Raw genomic sequence first — 17500 nt, forward strand, 5'->3', positions numbered from 1 at the left:
AATTTCGCTCGACGTGTTTTGCTATTATATTCAACAACTGTGCCAAGTATGGTTCAAATCGGTCCATAACCTGATATAGCTGCCATATAAACCGATCTTGGGTCTTGACTTCTTGAGCCTCTAGAGTGCGCAATTCTTATCCGATTGAAATGAAATTTTGCACGACTATGATATCCAACAACTGTGTCAAGTATGGTTCAAATCGGTCCATAACCTGATATAGCTGCCATATAAACCGATCTTGGGTCTTGACTTCTTGAGCCTCTAGAGGGCGCAATTCTTATCCGATTGAAATGGAATTTCGCACGACGTGTTTTGTTATGATACCCAACAACTGTGCCAAGTATGGTTTAAATCGGTCTATAACCTGATATAGCTGCCATATAAACCGATCTTGGGTCTTGAGTTCTTGAGCCTCTAGAGTGCGCAATTCTTATCCGATTGGAATGAATTTTTGGCACCAAGTATTTCGTTATGATATCCAACAACTGTGCCAAGTATGGTTGAAATCGGTCCATAACCTGATATAGCTGTCATATAAACAGATCTGGGGATTTGACTTCTTGAGCTTCTAGAGGGCGCAATTCCTATCCGATTTGGCTGAAATTTTGCATGACGTATTTTATTTTTACTTTCAACAACTGTGTCAAATAAGGTTCAAATCGGTTCATAACCTGATATAGCTGCCATATAAACCGATCTGGGATCTTGACTTCTTGACCCCTAGAAGTCGCAATTATTATCCGATATGCCTGAAATTTTGTACGATGGATCCTCTCATGACCATCAACAAACGTGTTTATTATGGTCTGAATCCGTCTATAGCCCGATACAGATCCCATATAAATCGTTCTCTCTATTTTACTTTGTGAGCCCCAATGGGCGCAATTCTTATACGAATTGGCTGAAATTTTACACAGGTCTCCAACTTATAATTTAATTGTGGTCCGAACCGGACCATATCTTGTTTTAAATTTTTTTTGGATTTATTTAGAATTTTTTTAATTTTTTAAAATTATTTTGAAATTTTTTTAAAAATTTTTTGAAAATTTTTAAAATTTTTTTTTTAAATATACTTAAGGACGCTTTTTAGATTTTTTGCGCATTTTTTTGAAATTTTTTGGAATTTTTTAGATTTTTTTTTTGAATTTTTTCAATTTTCTTGGATTTTAGTGAAAAAAAATTTTTTTTCTTTTACATATAAAAGACTTGTATATATCGCATTATATTGGTACCACACATATCGGGTTTATGTGTGAACCAATAGGCGATATTTGGTCATATATTAAATGCCGCTACTTTTTAATCAATATATTCTCTGAAAATACTATAAGTGAGTTGGTTGTCAGAGCAACAGCACTCGAAGTGAAATCAACTCATGAAAGCATAACATCGAGACAAGAACGATGTGTGGCTAAGGCGCACACCACTAGTCTCATAGCTGTGTGCCTTAGGCAAGCACACAAAAGTCGAAGTACACATCGAATGTTTGGTCGATGGTTGTACGAATGAATGAATGAAACTCTCGATGGTGGTGCTTGTGCGCTGGCTATATCAAGTTGATGTGTTATGCGATGAAGAGAAGATGAATTTTGTGTGTGGGGCTAGCTATGCTATAGCAGCTAACTGGCAAAACGAACGATGGAACTTAGCTGTTCTATCATACTCATGGTAGATTTCTTACATTTCATGCAAGCATTTCAATGAAATTTTAGCTGAATGGAAGGTAAGAAAAATGTGTGAATATTCTTTTTGGAATATGATGAATGTTACAGTTCACATATAAAGAGGAGAATATTAAATGAAAAATGTGTGATTTTTAAAAATGTTTATCCCAAATGGTTAAACGAAAAAAATGAAATTGTTAATTTCATGTTCACTATAAAGCGTATTGTATTGAGAAATATTTTATGCTGCAATGTGAAAGAAGTAATTTGAAATAGAAAATTACAAAATAATATTGAAAAACATACAGTCAAAAGAATATTATACCAAATAAAAATCTTTGTTTAAGAGACGAATTTGTGATGTTAAGACATACACATTTCGTTGATTTTTCAAGATGGTATTTTCGATTGAAAAAAATACACAAATAACATTATTCTGGTTGATCCTGCCAGTAGTTATATGCTTGTCTCAAAGATTAAGCCATGCATGTCTAAGTACACACGAATTAACAGTGAAACCGCAAAAGGCTCATTATATCAGTTATGGTTCCTTAGATCGTTAACAGTTACTTGGATAACTGTGGTAATTCTAGAGCTAATACATGCATTATAAACACGGACCTTTGGGACGTGTGCTTTTATTAGGCTAAAACCAAGCGATCGTAAGATCGATACTATGGTTGAACTCTAGATAACTTGCAGATCGTATGGTCTCGTACCGACGACAGATCTTTCAAATGTCTGCCCTATCAACTTTTGATGGTAGTATCTAGGACTACCATGGTTGCAACGGGTAACGGGGAATCAGGGTTCGATTCCGGAGAGGGAGCCTGAGAAACGGCTACCACATCTAAGGAAGGCAGCAGGCGCGTAAATTACCCACTCCCAGCTCGGGGAGGTAGTGACGAAAAATAACAATACAGGACTCATATTAGAGGCCCTGTAATTGGAATGAGTACACTTTAAATCCCTTAACAAGGACCTATTGGAGGGCAAGTCTGGTGCCAGCAGCCGCGGTAACTCCAGCTCCAATAGCGTATATTAAAGTTGTTGCGGTTAAAACGTTCGTAGTTGAACTTGTGCTTCATACGGGTAGTACAGCTATAATTGTAGTTTGTACTATACCTTATGTATGTAAGCGTATTACCGGTGGAGTTCTTATATGCGTTAAATACTTGTATTTGCGTATGTTCCTCCTATTTAAACCTGCTTCAGTGCTCTTCACCGAGTGTTGTTGTGGGCCGGTACAATTACTTTGAACAAATTAGAGTGCTTAAAGCAGGCTCCAAATGCCTGAATATTTTGTGCATGGAATAATGAAATAAGACCTCTGTTCTACTTTCATTGGTTGTTAGATCAAGAGGTAATGATTAATAGAAGCAGTTTGGGGGCATTAGTATTACGACGCGAGAGGTGAAATTCTTGGACCGTCGTAAGACTAACTTAAGCGAAAGCATTTGCCAAAGATGTTTTCATTAATCAAGAACGAAAGTTAGAGGTTCGAAGGCGATCAGATACCGCCCTAGTTCTAACCATAAACGATGCCAGCTAGCAATTGGGTGTAGCTACTTTCATGGCTCTCTCAGTCGCTTCCCGGGAAACCAAAGCTTTTGGGCTCCGGGGGAAGTATGGTTGCAAAGCTGAAACTTAAAGGAATTGACGGAAGGGCACCACCAGGAGTGGAGCCTGCGGCTTAATTTGACTCAACACGGGAAAACTTACCAGGTCCGAACATAAGTGTGTAAGACAGATTGATAGCTCTTTCTCGAATCTATGGGTGGTGGTGCATGGCCGTTCTTAGTTCGTGGAGTGATTTGTCTGGTTAATTCCGATAACGAACGAGACTCAAATATATTAAATAGATGCTTTCAGGATTATGGTGTTGAAGCTTTTGTAGCCTTCATTCGCGACCGCAGTAAAATGTGTTAGTGTTTGAATGTGTCTATAAGAGTGGAGCCGTACCTGTTGGTTTGTCCCATTATAAGGTCACTAGCTTCTTAAATGGACAAATTGCGTCTAGCAATAATGAGATTGAGCAATAACAGGTCTGTGATGCCCTTAGATGTCCTGGGCTGCACGCGCGCTACAATGAAAGTATCAACGTGTATTTCCTAGACCGAGAGGTCCGGGTAAACCGCTGAACCACTTTCATGCTTGGGATTGTGAACTGAAACTGTTCACATGAACTTGGAATTCCCAGTAAGTGTGAGTCATTAACTCGCATTGATTACGTCCCTGCCCTTTGTACACACCGCCCGTCGCTACTACCGATTGAATTATTTAGTGAGGTCTCCGGACGTGATCACTGTAACGCCTCGGTGTTACGGATGTTTCGCAAAAGTTGACCGAACTTGATTATTTAGAGGAAGTAAAAGTCGTAACAAGGTTTCCGTAGGTGAACCTGCGGAAGGATCATTAACGTGTTCCAACCGTAAAACAAATACACACATCTCCCTTCTATTCCTATGGAATAGAATGGAGGCGTTAAAAAAAAACAAACAAACAAACAAACTAAACATAATGTACTGGTTTTCATTATCTGTTAATCATACATTGGCCACCAATCAACCTAGATTGGTAGAGTGTACTGGTTTAGCAATAATCCATACACTTGAAATTACTTACAATTATAGTTGTACTTATATTAATTGTGATATAAGTTAATGTTGCCTCCTTTTGGGGAGAACAACTAAGACATTCGCAACATAAATTGTATGGGAAAAAAAAATGAAAGTTATTGAAGAAATTGATATATGCCAATTGATTTTGGTGTATTTTTGATTTCTTTCAATAAAATGAATTTTGAGCGTATCGAATAAAGAAAAAAATAAAATATCACTCTAAGCGGTGGATCACTCGGCTCATGGGTCGATGAAGAACGCAGCAAACTGTGCGTCATCGTGTGAACTGCAGGACACATGAACATCGACATTTTGAACGCATATCGCAGTCCATGCTGCAAGGTACTTTAATTAATTTTAAGGTGCTGCTTGGACTACATATGGTTGAGGGTTGTAAGACTATGCTAAATAAGTTGCTTAAAATCAATCTCGATAAGAGATTGTGTTTTTAAGCACATGTTATATTACTGGATGTTAAAGTCCATAATATGAATAGTCAAGATAGAAGCCTCATTGAAAAAATTCGAGTATTTCTTGTTGAATACTTTGTTTTTCAATTGATTGAGGAAGGTCTAGCATAAAAATTTTTTATGAACTAGAATTGTCTTTGATTGAAAAACATATACACATATAAATATACATTGAAGAGAGAAAAGATTTTTTCATAAAAATGATGGAATTTCTATTGAGAGTACAAAAGAAAAAAAATAAAGTTTAAACAACCTCAACTCATATGGGATTACCCCCTGAATTTAAGCATATTAATGAGGGGAGGAAAAGAAACTAACAAGGATTTTCTTAGTAGCGGCGAGCGAAAAGAAATCAGTTCAGCACTAAGTCACTTTGTCTTTATGGCAAATGTGAGATGCAGTGTATGGAATGTTCAATTTCTAGTATGAAAAATTAACGATTTAAGTCCTTCTTAAATGAGGCCATTTACCCATAGAGGGTGCCAGGCCCGTATAACGTTAATGATTACTAGAGAACATTTCCAAAGAGTCGTGTTGCTTGATAGTGCAGCACTAAGTGGGTGGTAAACTCCATCTAAAACTAAATATAACCATGAGACCGATAGTAAACAAGTACCGTGAGGGAAAGTTGAAAAGAACTCTGAATAGAGAGTTAAATAGTACGTGAAACTGCTTAGAGGTTAAGCCCGATGAACCTGAATATCCATATGGAAAATTCAACATTATGACTGCGGTATGAATAATACTGTGGGAATGGTGTGCATTTTTTCCATAAAAGGACATTGTAATCTATTAATATTATGATTTATCATAAGATCATTGGCTTAAGTTTATTCAAATTATTATGCTTGCATTTTAACATAGAATAAGTGCTGGTGATTTGATAAAGTGTTGATAGATTTATTATATATAGCGCTTGAATATTTTATATTCTATAATGGCATGGTAATCATGATTATTGTGTTTATTATATGCGTTTATATGATTAACAATGCGAAAGATTCAGGATACCTTCGGGACCCGTCTTGAAACACGGACCAAGGAGTCTAACATATTTGCAAGTTATTGGGAATTAAAAAACCTAATAGCGTAATTAACATAACTATTATGGGATTAGTTTTTAGTCTAGAAATAGTCTATTAATTCAATCCCGGGGCGTTCTATCAGTTATGCATAATAATATTTATATTATTTATGCCTCTAACCAGAGCGTACCTTGAGCATATATGCTGTGACCCGAAAGATGGTGAACTATACTTGATCAGGTTGAAGTCAGGGGAAACCCTGATGGAAGACCGAAACAGTTCTGACGTGCAAATCGATTGTCAGAATTGAGTATAGGGGCGAAAGACCAATCGAACCATCTAGTAGCTGGTTCCCTCCGAAGTTTCCCTCAGGATAGCTGGTGCATTTAAAAATTATGTAAAATAATCTTATCTGGTAAAGCGAATGATTAGAGGCCTTAGGGTCGAAACGACCTTAACCTATTCTCAAACTTTAAATGGGTAAGAACCTCACCTTTCTTGGTATGAAGGTTGTGGTTGTGATATAATGTGCCCAGTGGGCCACTTTTGGTAAGCAGAACTGGCGCTGTGGGATGAACCAAACGTAATGTTACGGTGCCCAAATTAACAACTCATGCAGAAACCATGAAAGGCGTTGGTTGCTTAAAACAGCAGGACGGTGGACATGGAAGTCGTAATCCGCTAAGGAGTGTGTAACAACTCACCTGCCGAAGCAACTAGCCCTTAAAATGGATGGCGCTTAAGTTGTATACCTATACATTACCGCTAAAGTAAATGGTTTATGTTCAATTTCGGTTGGATTATAAACTTTGAAACTTTAGTGAGTAGGAGGGTACAATGGTGTGCATGGAAGTGTTTGGCGTAAGCCTGCATGGAGCCGCCATTGGCACAGATCTTGGTGGTAGTAGCAAATAATCGAATGAGACCTTGGAGGACTGAAGTGGAGAAGGGTTTCGTGTGAACAGTGGTTGATCACGAGTTAGTCGGTCCTAAGTTCAAGGCGAAAGCTGAAAATTTTCAAGTTATAATAACACACACGCATATTTTCACAATATGAGAGAGTAATTAAACACTTGAATAATTTTGAACGAAAGGGAATACGGTTCCAATTCCGTAACCTGTTGAGTATCCGTTTGTTATTAAATATGGGCCTTGCGCTCATCCTGGCAACAGGAACGACCATAAAGAAGCCGTCGAGAGATATCGGAAGAGTTTTCTTTTCTGTTTTATAGTCGTACTACCATGGAAGTCTTTCGAAGAGAGATATGGTAGATGGACTAGAAGAGCATGACATTTACTGTTGTGTCGATATTTTCTCCTCGGACCTTGAAAATTTATGGTGGGGTCACGCAAACTTCTCAACAGGCCGTACCAATATCCGCAGCTGGTCTCCAAGGTGAAGAGTCTCTAGTCGATAGAATAATGTAGGTAAGGGAAGTCGGCAAATTAGATCCGTAACTTCGGGATAAGGATTGGCTCTGAAGATTGAGATAGTCGGGCTTGATTGGGAAGCAATAACATGGTTTATGTACTCGTTCTGGGTAAATAGAGGTCTACGGATCTTGTTCCTCGGATAGTAGTTACGTAACCAATTGTGGAACTTTCTTGCTAAAATTTTTAGGGTATCATCGCAAGGTGTATTCTCTTTAAATTATAACGACTATCAATTAACAATCAATTCAGAACTGGCACGGACTTGGGGAATCCGACTGTCTAATTAAAACAAAGCATTGTGATGGCCCTAGCGGGTGTTGACACAATGTGATTTCTGCCCAGTGCTCTGAATGTCAAAGTGAAGAAATTCAAGTAAGCGCGGGTAAACGGCGGGAGTAACTATGACTCTCTTAAGGTAGCCAAATGCCTCGTCATCTAATTAGTGACGCGCATGAATGGATTAACGAGATTCCTACTGTCCCTATCTACTCACTCTATGTGCGATTTCTGGCTGATACGGATGTGTTTCTAAGTGCTCCTGATTAATCGGTGTGAATCGTGGTCTGTGTGCATTGGTCAGTGTTGAAATTGTGCGTGTTTTATTTGGCAGTGATTGCTGTGACTGGGGCATATCAAATTTTGATGTGTTCTGTTGTGTGTCGGTTGTAATATCGATTTGATTTCTGACTTATTTTGTGGAGTTGTGAATTTGTGTGGAAATTGCTTTGGCGTTTCCGTTGTGGCTGAGTCGTTGGGAGACTGTCGTCTCTTACGAAGATTTTTGATTGCGGTGCATTTTGGACAATTTTTGCGGTGGACTGCTGTGCGATTGTGTGCTATCCTGCCTTGTGGTGTATTCTGCGTCTGGTGTATACCAGGTAAGCTTGTACTTTTGTGTTGGTTTTGTTTATTTTTGGTTTTATTCTGTGCTTATCTGGGTGTATTTTTGGTCGTCTTGGTTGGGGTTGTTGCGATTACCACTTGGTTATTTACCTTGTGTGTGACGACTTCCTGAACGGAGTCTGCGCATTAGAGGGTTTGTGGACAGGGGGACTCGTGTGTCTCGGGTGTATTTTTTCGGGTTTTTGGATAAGTGTCGCCCTGTGTAACGGTCATTTGGGGAATTTGTGTCTTTGCTGCATTTGCTATTGGTGGGTGTCTTGGGTGCTTGGTGGTTTCTCTGCTCTGTGGCTTGGTGGCGCTGCATCTCAGTGGTGCTGTGTTTAGTGGTTTTTGTGTTCGGTGGTTGTGGGTGTCTTGGGTATTCGGTGGTTGTTTTTGTTTTTGTTGATAGGGTGCGCTGCTTACAGTCGTACTGTATTGGACTGTTTTTTCGGATTGTTCTTGGATTGTGTTGTCTGATTTTGGTTTCTGTTTGTCAGATTGGGCTGCTTTCTCGGTGGGCTTCACTGATCTGGTGGCGGAATGGATTCCGTCTCGGAAGGGGATATGGTGAGGGACAGTGGGACGGATGGGGGGGCTGTTGGTATGGGGCCTCCGTTGGATAAGGTGGCTAAGAGGGAGAAGAGGAAGAAGGATAAGGAGGGTCAGAAGGTTAGTGATAGGTGTGTTGGTGGTGCCAGTTCTGGGTCCGAGAGTGCTGGTTTGAAGAGGGCTAAGGTTGCTGCGCAGCCGGTGTCGGTGGAGGCGGTTTCGGTGGCGGTTCCTGCTGCTACGGTGGAGGGTGTTCCTGCTGGGGATGTGGCGGTGGATAGGATGCGTTCGTCGCGTGGTGTGGTTCGCGCCGTGCATCAGGTTTCGTCTGGACGGGGTTATGTGCGCGCATGGGACGAGATAATGGACAGGATGGACGAGGCGATTGAGAAGAGCGGTGCATCCGGTGATGGTATGCGGGGTTTGAGGATGTTGACACGGCGCATGGGGTCGAAATTCCAGGAGGTGTTGATGGCCTTGGAGTGCAGCGAGGCGAGGAATGGGGTGATGGACGCTTATGGTCTGCGCAAGACGCAGGTTGATGGTGTGCGCAGTGCTGTTGCGCCGGTTGATGGTTTTGTTCGTCCGTCTGTGGTTGTTCCGGCGGTGCCACCTCCGGTGGTGCCTGTAGGTCCGGAACCTGTGGAGACCTGGTCGGTTGTGGTGAGAGGGGGGAAGGGCGTGTCATCGAAGGAGGTCGTTCAGAAGGTCGTGAAGGAGGTTGCACCGACTTTGGATGTCCGTGTCCACGATCTGAAGCCGATCAGGAGTGGAGGTGCTGTGATACGCACGCCGTCGGTGCAGGAGCGGGAGAAGGTGGCCTGCAGCGGGAAGTTCGCTGAGGCGGGTCTGAGGGTTGAGGTCCAGCAGAAGTTGGGCCCGAGGGTCGTGGTTCAGCGCGTGAGTGCTGAGATGTCGCCGGGGGAATTCATGCAGGAGCTATACAGGAGGAATTTTGCGGAGTCTATGGGTGAGGAGGAGTTTAGGAAGAGTGTGGTGCTGAGGACTGCCTGGAAGGTGGATGACCGATTGACGGTTCAGGTGACCCTGGAATGTACCCAGGATGTTGCCGATCAGCTGATAAGTCGGGGGGCCTATGTCGGGTTCTACAGGTTTTTGGTGAAGGCGCTGGACTTGGTGCCCTCATGTTTCCGGTGCTACGGTTTTGACCACCGTGTGAGGGAATGTAGGTACGTCCAGGATGTCTGTAGGAATTGCGGTGTAGTGGGTCATTATGCGTCCGAGTGTCCGAACCCTGCGAGGTGTCGGAATTGCTATGTGAGAAATCTGCCGGCTGACCACGTTGTCATGTCGGCGTCATGTTCGTCGTATGCGGCGTTGTTGGCGCGTGCGAAGGCTAGGAATTAAGATGGCTTTCAGGCTTTTACAGCTTAATTGCCAGCGCTCGAGGGTGGTGATGTATGAGTTGGGTCAAGCGCTGTGCGATTTGGGCGCTTCGGTTGCCCTGGTTCAGGAGCCTTATTGTGTGGACGGACGTGTTAGAGGTCTGCCGGGGGGTATGCGGGTCTATACTGACAGTGTGGGTGACTCTGCTATTGTGGTGAATGACCGGGACGTGGACTGTACGGTGGTAAGCCAGGGCCCATACGGTGTGTGTGTGGGTGTGGAGTGGGGGTGTGGGAAGATGTTGCTGGCTAGCATCTACTGTAGATTTCGTGCTGAGATGGAGCCGTACTTGGTATACATGGATACGGTGCTACGCCTGGCGGGTAGCTCTCCGCTCATCCTGTGCCTTGATGCGAACGCAACGTCCACTATGTGGTTTTCTAAGTTTCCCAGGAACTCTGGGAGTAGTGAAAGCCGCGTTAGGGGAGAGTTGCTTGGGAATTGGATGATTGAGAGGGATATCAGCGTTTTGAATGAGCCTAGTGAGATGTATACTTTTGATGGTCCATCTGGTGTGAGCGACATAGACGTGACGGCTGTGAATGGGGCAGCAATGACGGCGTTTGGGAGTAGGTGGAGGGTGTGTGACGGCTGGGGTGTCAGTGATCATAATCTTATTGAGATTGTGATCTCGGACCGCGAAGGACGTACGAGGGTTACTGACCGAGCTCCGGGTTGGCGAGTTCGGGACATTGACTGGACGTTGTATGCGGACAGTGTGAGGGCGGCATTCGCGTCTATGCCAATAGAGGAATTTAGTAGACTGACGGTGGACGACCAGGTTGCTTTGCTGGAACGACGAATGAGTGCGGTTAATGATGCACTCCTTGGCAGACGCAGTTTTGCGAGGCCAAGTAAGGTCCGATGGTGGAGTCGGGAGTTAAATCTGATGCGGAGGAATATAAGAAGGCTTAGGAGTCGTTTTCAGGCTGCTAGGCGTTCCAATGCTGATGATTTGCCTTTTCGTCGTGAGGCGTATTTGCGTGACCTTAGGACGTACAAGGACATGCTTGCTAGGGCGAAGGAGGAGGACTGGAGGAGCTTTGTACGGGACAATAGGGATGATCCCTGGGGTCTTTTGTACCGCGTTTGCCGGCGTGGTGGCGATTTTAGTAGGCAGGTTGACTTTGGGGGGCTCGAGGTCGGTGGCACTGTGCTATCATCTTGGGGGGACTGTGCTAGGGAGTTGATGGGAGCATTCTTTCCGGACTCTGAGCCACTCGAGCAGGCTTCCAGTGAGGAGATGTTCGTGTGTCCGGGTTTGGAGAGTTATGAAGTAGAAAGCAGTATTCGTCGGATCAGGGGCAGGAAGTCTCCAGGTATGGATGGTATGACTGGCCAAATGTATAAAAGCATTTGGCGGGTGATGCCTGAGTACTTGTTGGCTGTTCTGAGTAGGTGTGTGGAGGAGGGGTACTTCCCGCGTGCGTGGAAATGTGCCCGAGTTGTTGTTCTGCTTAAGTCGCCGGAGCGTGTCAGGAGTAACCCGAGGTCCTACCGTGGCATTAGCTTGCTTCCAGTTCTTGGCAAGGTTCTGGAACGAGTGATGGTGGACAGGCTTAAGGAGAGCAACGGCGAGGGTACATCCCCGTATCAGTTCGGGTTTGTCGAGGGTGGAAGTACTGTTGATGCCTGGCTGTATGTCCAGGATTGCGTGAGCGGGTCGAATGCCAAATATGTCTTGGGCATATTTGTCGATTTCAAGGGGGCATTTGACAACCTTTTATGGCGTAGCGTGCTCGCGAGGCTGGTTGAGGTGGGATGTCAGGAGATTGGTCTGTGGCGCAGTTACTTTAGTGACAGGAGGGCTTGTGTGGTAGGGGCCAGCGAAACGGTCTGGAAGGACGTTGTAAGGGGCTGTCCGCAGGGTTCCATCTGTGGTCCATTCATTTGGAACCTCATGATGGATTCTCTGCTTCAGCTGTTGGCGCGTTCCTTTAAGGTTTGTGCCTATGCGGATGACCTCCTCATCTTGGTCGAGGGGCAGTCTCGTGCTGCTCTTGAACGCCTGGGTGAGGAGGCCATGCGTATGGTGCGCGAATGGGGTGATCGTGTGGGTGTTGAGGTGGCTGCTGAGAAGACGGTTTTGATGCTGCTTAAGGGCAGATTGGCTTCTAGCCGGCCTCCGCTCATTAGAGCTGGCCCGGTATCGTTGCGATACTCGCCGCGGGTCAAGTACCTTGGTGTAGTTGTGTCGGAGAGGTTGCGTTTCCTGGCCCATTTGGACCATGTAAAGGAAAGGCTTTCCGCGGTGGCAGTTGTGCTTAGGCGCATTCTGAGGAGTGACTGGGGTCTGAGCAGGCGTGCTGCACGGACTATATATGCGGGACTATTTGTTGCCTGTGCAACTTATGGTGCGCCTATATGGTATCGGGCAGTCATGACTGTTCATGGACGTGAGAAGGTGACTTCTTGCCAGAGGTCGGCTATGTTGGCGTGCGCGCCTTTGTGTAGGACTGTCTCCTCGGATGCGATGCAGGTATTGTTGGGTGCTGCGCCTCTTGATTTGGAGGTGATCCGTCGCGCGGTTTTGTATAAGGCTAGGAGGGGTCTTCCGGTTGCTGAAAGGGATTGGCTTCCTGATCCGGATCTGATGAATGGGGATGTTAGGCGGCTTAAGGCACACCTTTTGGAGTGCCTTTATGATAGGTGGAGGACACGTTGGACTGACAGTGACAATGGACGGGTTACTTACCGGTTTATTGGGGACGCGACGTTTGTTGTGGACAGACCCGATTTTGGCTTTGGCCTTAGTCTTGGGTTTTTACTGACGGGACATGGCTCTCTCAATGCATTTTTGCATAGAAGGGGTCTGGCGACGACTGCAGGTTGTCCTGCCTGCGGGGGTGTGGTTGAGGACGTGGTGCACTTACTGACTGAGTGCCCGTACTATTCGGACATCAGGGACTTAGGTGCCATGGGTATATCCTATGCAGAGGGGGTGTGGGATTTGAGCAGGGCCTTGTTGGACTCTGGGACGTTTGCGAGGTTGGCCACCTTTGCGAGGGCGGTGTTTGGAAGGAGGAGGATGTTAGGTGGGCGGTGATAGGCCTCTGGCGAGGTCGTCCGATGGTTTGGCTCTTGATGTTTTGTCCGCTTTTTGTGTGCTCGTCCGTTTTTTGTCCGTAGTGGGAAGTGACTGTTCTTGTCCGTTCGTTTTGTCCGTCATGTCCGTATAGGGAATTTGTCTGCTTTTGTCCGCATAGGGTTCTCGTCCGTTTTTATGTCCGTGTTTGGGTATTTTGTCCGTTTTTACGTCCGTAATGGTTTTTAGTCCGTTTTTGTTTGCGACCATGTTTTGATCTTGGCGGTGTTGGGGGTTTTTTTTGAGGGGGATGGGGGGGGGGTCTTTTTGGGAGAATGGCTTTGGCCGTTTTCCTTTCAGGTGACCAGTCCGGAACCGTTTGGGGTTCAACTGGTAGTAGCTTCGGCTACGAGGTCTGACCGGAGTCCTTAATCTGGTACCACGGGAGTCGGGGGCCCCTGGAATTTCGATTCCAGCCCGACTATGGTGAGGCCCCAGTGGGGAGTAACGTGGTGGCTGTGGTTTGGACCCAAATCGCGGGTAGAGCGCAAGCTCGATGTGGAGTTGCATTGCAACCGGGTGCCGTGACCCATAGATCGGAAGGAGTTTTAGATAGTGCTCCGCCCCTAACCAAGGGGGAGAACGCGTCCAGACAACGTGAACTCGAATTGGTACCCATGCATATCTTAGGCTATGTGTGGGGGCGTTGGTGGACGCATTATATTCACCCGGGGTTGAGAGCCCTGCAGGATTAGGCCAACGCGGCAGGTGCCTGCATTAAACACCACTAGGACTTGTCCCTATCTACTATCTAGCGAAACCACAGCCAAGGGAACGGGCTTGGAATAATTAGCGGGGAAAGAAGACCCTGTTGAGCTTGACTCTAATCTGGCAGTGTAAGGAGACATAAGAGGTGTAGAATAAGTGGGAGATATTGGTCTTCGGGCCTTTATCGACAATGAAATACCACTACTCTTATTGTTTCCTTACTTACTTGATTAAGTGGAACGTGTATCATTTCTTAGCCATTATACGGATATATTTATATATCTTATGGTATTGGGTTTTGATGCAAGCTTCTTGATCAAAGTACTAAGAGTTTGTTATATAATTGTAAACAAATCTCGATGAGATGATGGCATTTCGGTGTCATTGTCGTATTTGAAATTTGGTATAACTCCTAATACTCAGGTATGATCCAATTCAAGGACATTGCCAGGTAGGGAGTTTGACTGGGGCGGTACATCTCTCAAATAATAACGGAGGTGTCCCAAGGCCAGCTCAGTGCGGACAGAAACCACACATAGAGCAAAAGGGCAAATGCTGACTTGATCTCGGTGTTCAGTACACACAGGGACAGCAAAAGCTCGGCCTATCGATCCTTTTGGTTTAAGGAGTTTTTAACAAGAGGTGTCAGAAAAGTTACCACAGGGATAACTGGCTTGTGGCGGCCAAGCGTTCATAGCGACGTCGCTTTTTGATCCTTCGATGTCGGCTCTTCCTATCATTGTGAAGCAAAATTCACCAAGCGTTGGATTGTTCACCCATGCAAGGGAACGTGAGCTGGGTTTAGACCGTCGTGAGACAGGTTAGTTTTACCCTACTAATGACATATGTTGTTGCGACAGCATTCCTGCGTAGTACGAGAGGAACCGCAGGTACGGACCTATGGCACAATACTTGTTCGAGCGAACAGTGGTATGACGCTACGTCCGTTGGATTATGCCTGAACGCCTCTAAGGTCGTATCCGAGCTGGACTGCAATGATAAAAATGGGGCAATTGCATTGTATGGCTATTAAACCATTTAAAGTTTATTTCTGATAAACGACAATGGATGTGATGCCAATGTTATTTGTATCATAGCAAATGTGGGAGGATCTTATCACCTGCATGCTGCGCTAGGTACTTATAAAAACATTATTTAATACAATGACAATGCCTAGAATCAATTGTAAACGACTTTTTTAACGGGCGAGGTGTTGTAAGTGGTAGAGCAGCTGCCATACTGCGATCCACTGAAACTTATCCTCTGCTTGACGATTCGATATGATTCGATGTTATACAACTTATCCCACATAATGCAAACAATGATTTTGTTGCTAGCAAAATGTGAAAGTTTCATAGTTAGTTCTATCTGTACTTTTCACATTTGTGATCAATATTATCAAAAAAGTTTGCTGCTGGGTCGAAGTATGTAATAGTAAGCTATTTATTTTCGAGGATTTTCTTTGAAAATGAACGCTGTTTATTACGCTTCATCTTATGAAAAACCAAATTGCTATTGCCAGCTAATCGAATAAATTTTTATGATTTTTCGATGGGCAAAGACGCAAATATACAATAGTTTGCAATTTATTTTGCTAACTTTAAACAGTTTTGAAACGAAACTAAAATACTTGCATTTGTGCAAGAAATTCTATAAAAGAGAATACTTTGCAAGAGCAAGGTGCTGTAAGTTCTAGAGAGCAGCTGCCATACTGCTATTCATGGAACCTTCTTAACCTTTGCTATTCGATTCAATATGATGATCGATGTTAAAAACACATATCGAACAGTGAGTTTATTGCCAGCTAATTGTGAAGACGCATAGTTTATTCTTCATCTGTGCATCTTTTCACATTGCTTCAATAGTTTCTATGTTCTTATTGTGCCTCGAAGTATATAATGACTGCTACTTATTTTCTAAGATTTTCTTTGAAAATGAATGCAATCCCATACGCTTCAATTTCTGAAAAAAAAAAAATAAAACACAAGTTATAAAAGTATGGGCAATATAATTTGCTATCACCCAATTTAACATTTGGAATGACCAAGAACATTATGTCTTGCCAACTAAGTTTAACTATGAAAATTTTTTAAAAAGAACACACACACACACGTCACATTTTAAATTTTTTATCCATTTTTTTTAATTTTTTACAAGTGTTTTTTTTTGAAAATTTAATCAATTTTTTTTAAATTGCGCTTTTAGAATTTCTTCAAATTTTTTTGGATTCATTTTGAATTTTTTTGGATTTATTTTGAATTTTTTAAATTTTTTTTTATATTTTTTTAAACTATTTTCAAAAAATTTTATTAATTTTTTTGTTGAAATATACTTGACTATTTTTCTTTTGCACATTTCCGCATTTTTTTAAATTTTTTTTGGATTTATTTAGAATTTTTTTAATTTTTTAAAATTATTTTGAAATTTTTTTAAAAATTTTTTGAAAATTTTTAAAATTTTTTTTTTAAATATACTTAAGGACGCTTTTTAGATTTTTTGCGCATTTTTTTAAAATTTTTTGGAATTTTTTAGATTTTTTTTTTGAATTTTTTCAATTTTCTTGGATTTTAGTGAAAAAAAATTTTTTTTTCTTTTACATATAAAAGACTTGTATATATCGCATTATATTGGTACCACACATATCGGGTTTATGTGTGAACCAATAGGCGATATTTGGTCATATATTAAATGCCGCTACTTTTTAATCAATATATTCTCTGAAAATACTATAAGTGAGTTGGTTGTCAGAGCAACAGCACTCGAAGTGAAATCAACTCATGAAAGCATAACATCGAGACAAGAACGATGTGTGGCTAAGGCGCACACCACTAGTCTCATAGCTGTGTGCCTTAGGCAAGCACACAAAAGTCGAAGTACACATCGAATGTTTGGTCGATGGTTGTACGAATGAATGAATGAAACTCTTGATGGTGGTGCTTGTGCGCTGGCTATATCAAGTTGATGTGTTATGCGATGAAGAGAAGATGAATTTTGTGTGTGGGGCTAGCTATGCTATAGCAGCTAACTGGCAAAACGAACGATGGAACTTAGCTGTTCTATCATACTCATGGTAGATTTCTTACATTTCATGCAAGCATTTCAATGAAATTTTAGCTGAATGGAAGGTAAGAAAAATGTGTGAATATTCTTTTTGGAATATGATGAATGTTACAGTTCACATATAAAGAGGAGAATATTAAATGAAAAATGTGTGATTTTTAAAAATGTTTATCCCAAATGGTTAAACGAAAAAAATGAAATTGTTAATTTCATGTTCACTATAAAGCGTATTGTATTGAGAAATATTTTATGCTGCAATGTGAAAGAAGTAATTTGAAATAGAAAATTACAAAATAATATTGAAAAACATACAGTCAAAAGAATATTATACCAAATAAAAATCTTTGTTTAAGAGACGAATTTGTGATGTTAAGACATACACATTTCGTTGATTTTTCAAGATGGTATTTTCGATTGAAAAAAATACATAAATAACATTATTCTGGTTGATCCTGCCAGTAGTTATATGCTTGTCTCAAAGATTAAGCCATGCATGTCTAAGTACACACGAATTAACAGTGAAACCGCAAAAGGCTCATTATATCAGTTATGGTTCCTTAGATCGTTAACAGTTACTTGGATAACTGTG

General features: G+C 42.5%; 3 non-coding genes and 1 pseudogene across 3 annotated transcripts in view; all 4 read left to right on the forward strand.

Annotated features, from left to right (window-relative positions):
• Window positions 1-2100: 2100 nt before the first annotated feature.
• LOC131996477 (small subunit ribosomal RNA) lies at window positions 2101-4085 on the forward strand. Its single transcript, XR_009397898.1, has one exon. It is a non-coding gene; the product is annotated as a small subunit ribosomal RNA (ribosomal RNA).
• Window positions 4086-4503: 418 nt separating this feature from the next.
• LOC131996450 (5.8S ribosomal RNA) lies at window positions 4504-4682 on the forward strand. Its single transcript, XR_009397871.1, has one exon. It is a non-coding gene; the product is annotated as a 5.8S ribosomal RNA (ribosomal RNA).
• Window positions 4683-5007: 325 nt separating this feature from the next.
• LOC131996482 (large subunit ribosomal RNA) lies at window positions 5008-7741 on the forward strand (annotated as a pseudogene).
• Window positions 7742-17350: 9609 nt separating this feature from the next.
• Window positions 17351-17500, forward strand: part of LOC131996478 (small subunit ribosomal RNA) — a 1985-nt gene continuing 1835 nt past the window's right edge. The window contains exon 1 of the ribosomal RNA XR_009397899.1: window positions 17351-17500. This exon is cut by the window's right edge and continues 1835 nt beyond it. This is a non-coding gene — a ribosomal RNA (small subunit ribosomal RNA).

Source organism: Stomoxys calcitrans, chromosome 3 (assembly GCF_963082655.1).
Source record: "Stomoxys calcitrans chromosome 3, idStoCalc2.1, whole genome shotgun sequence".
In the NCBI taxonomy this organism is placed as follows: Eukaryota; Metazoa; Arthropoda; class Insecta; order Diptera; family Muscidae; genus Stomoxys; species Stomoxys calcitrans.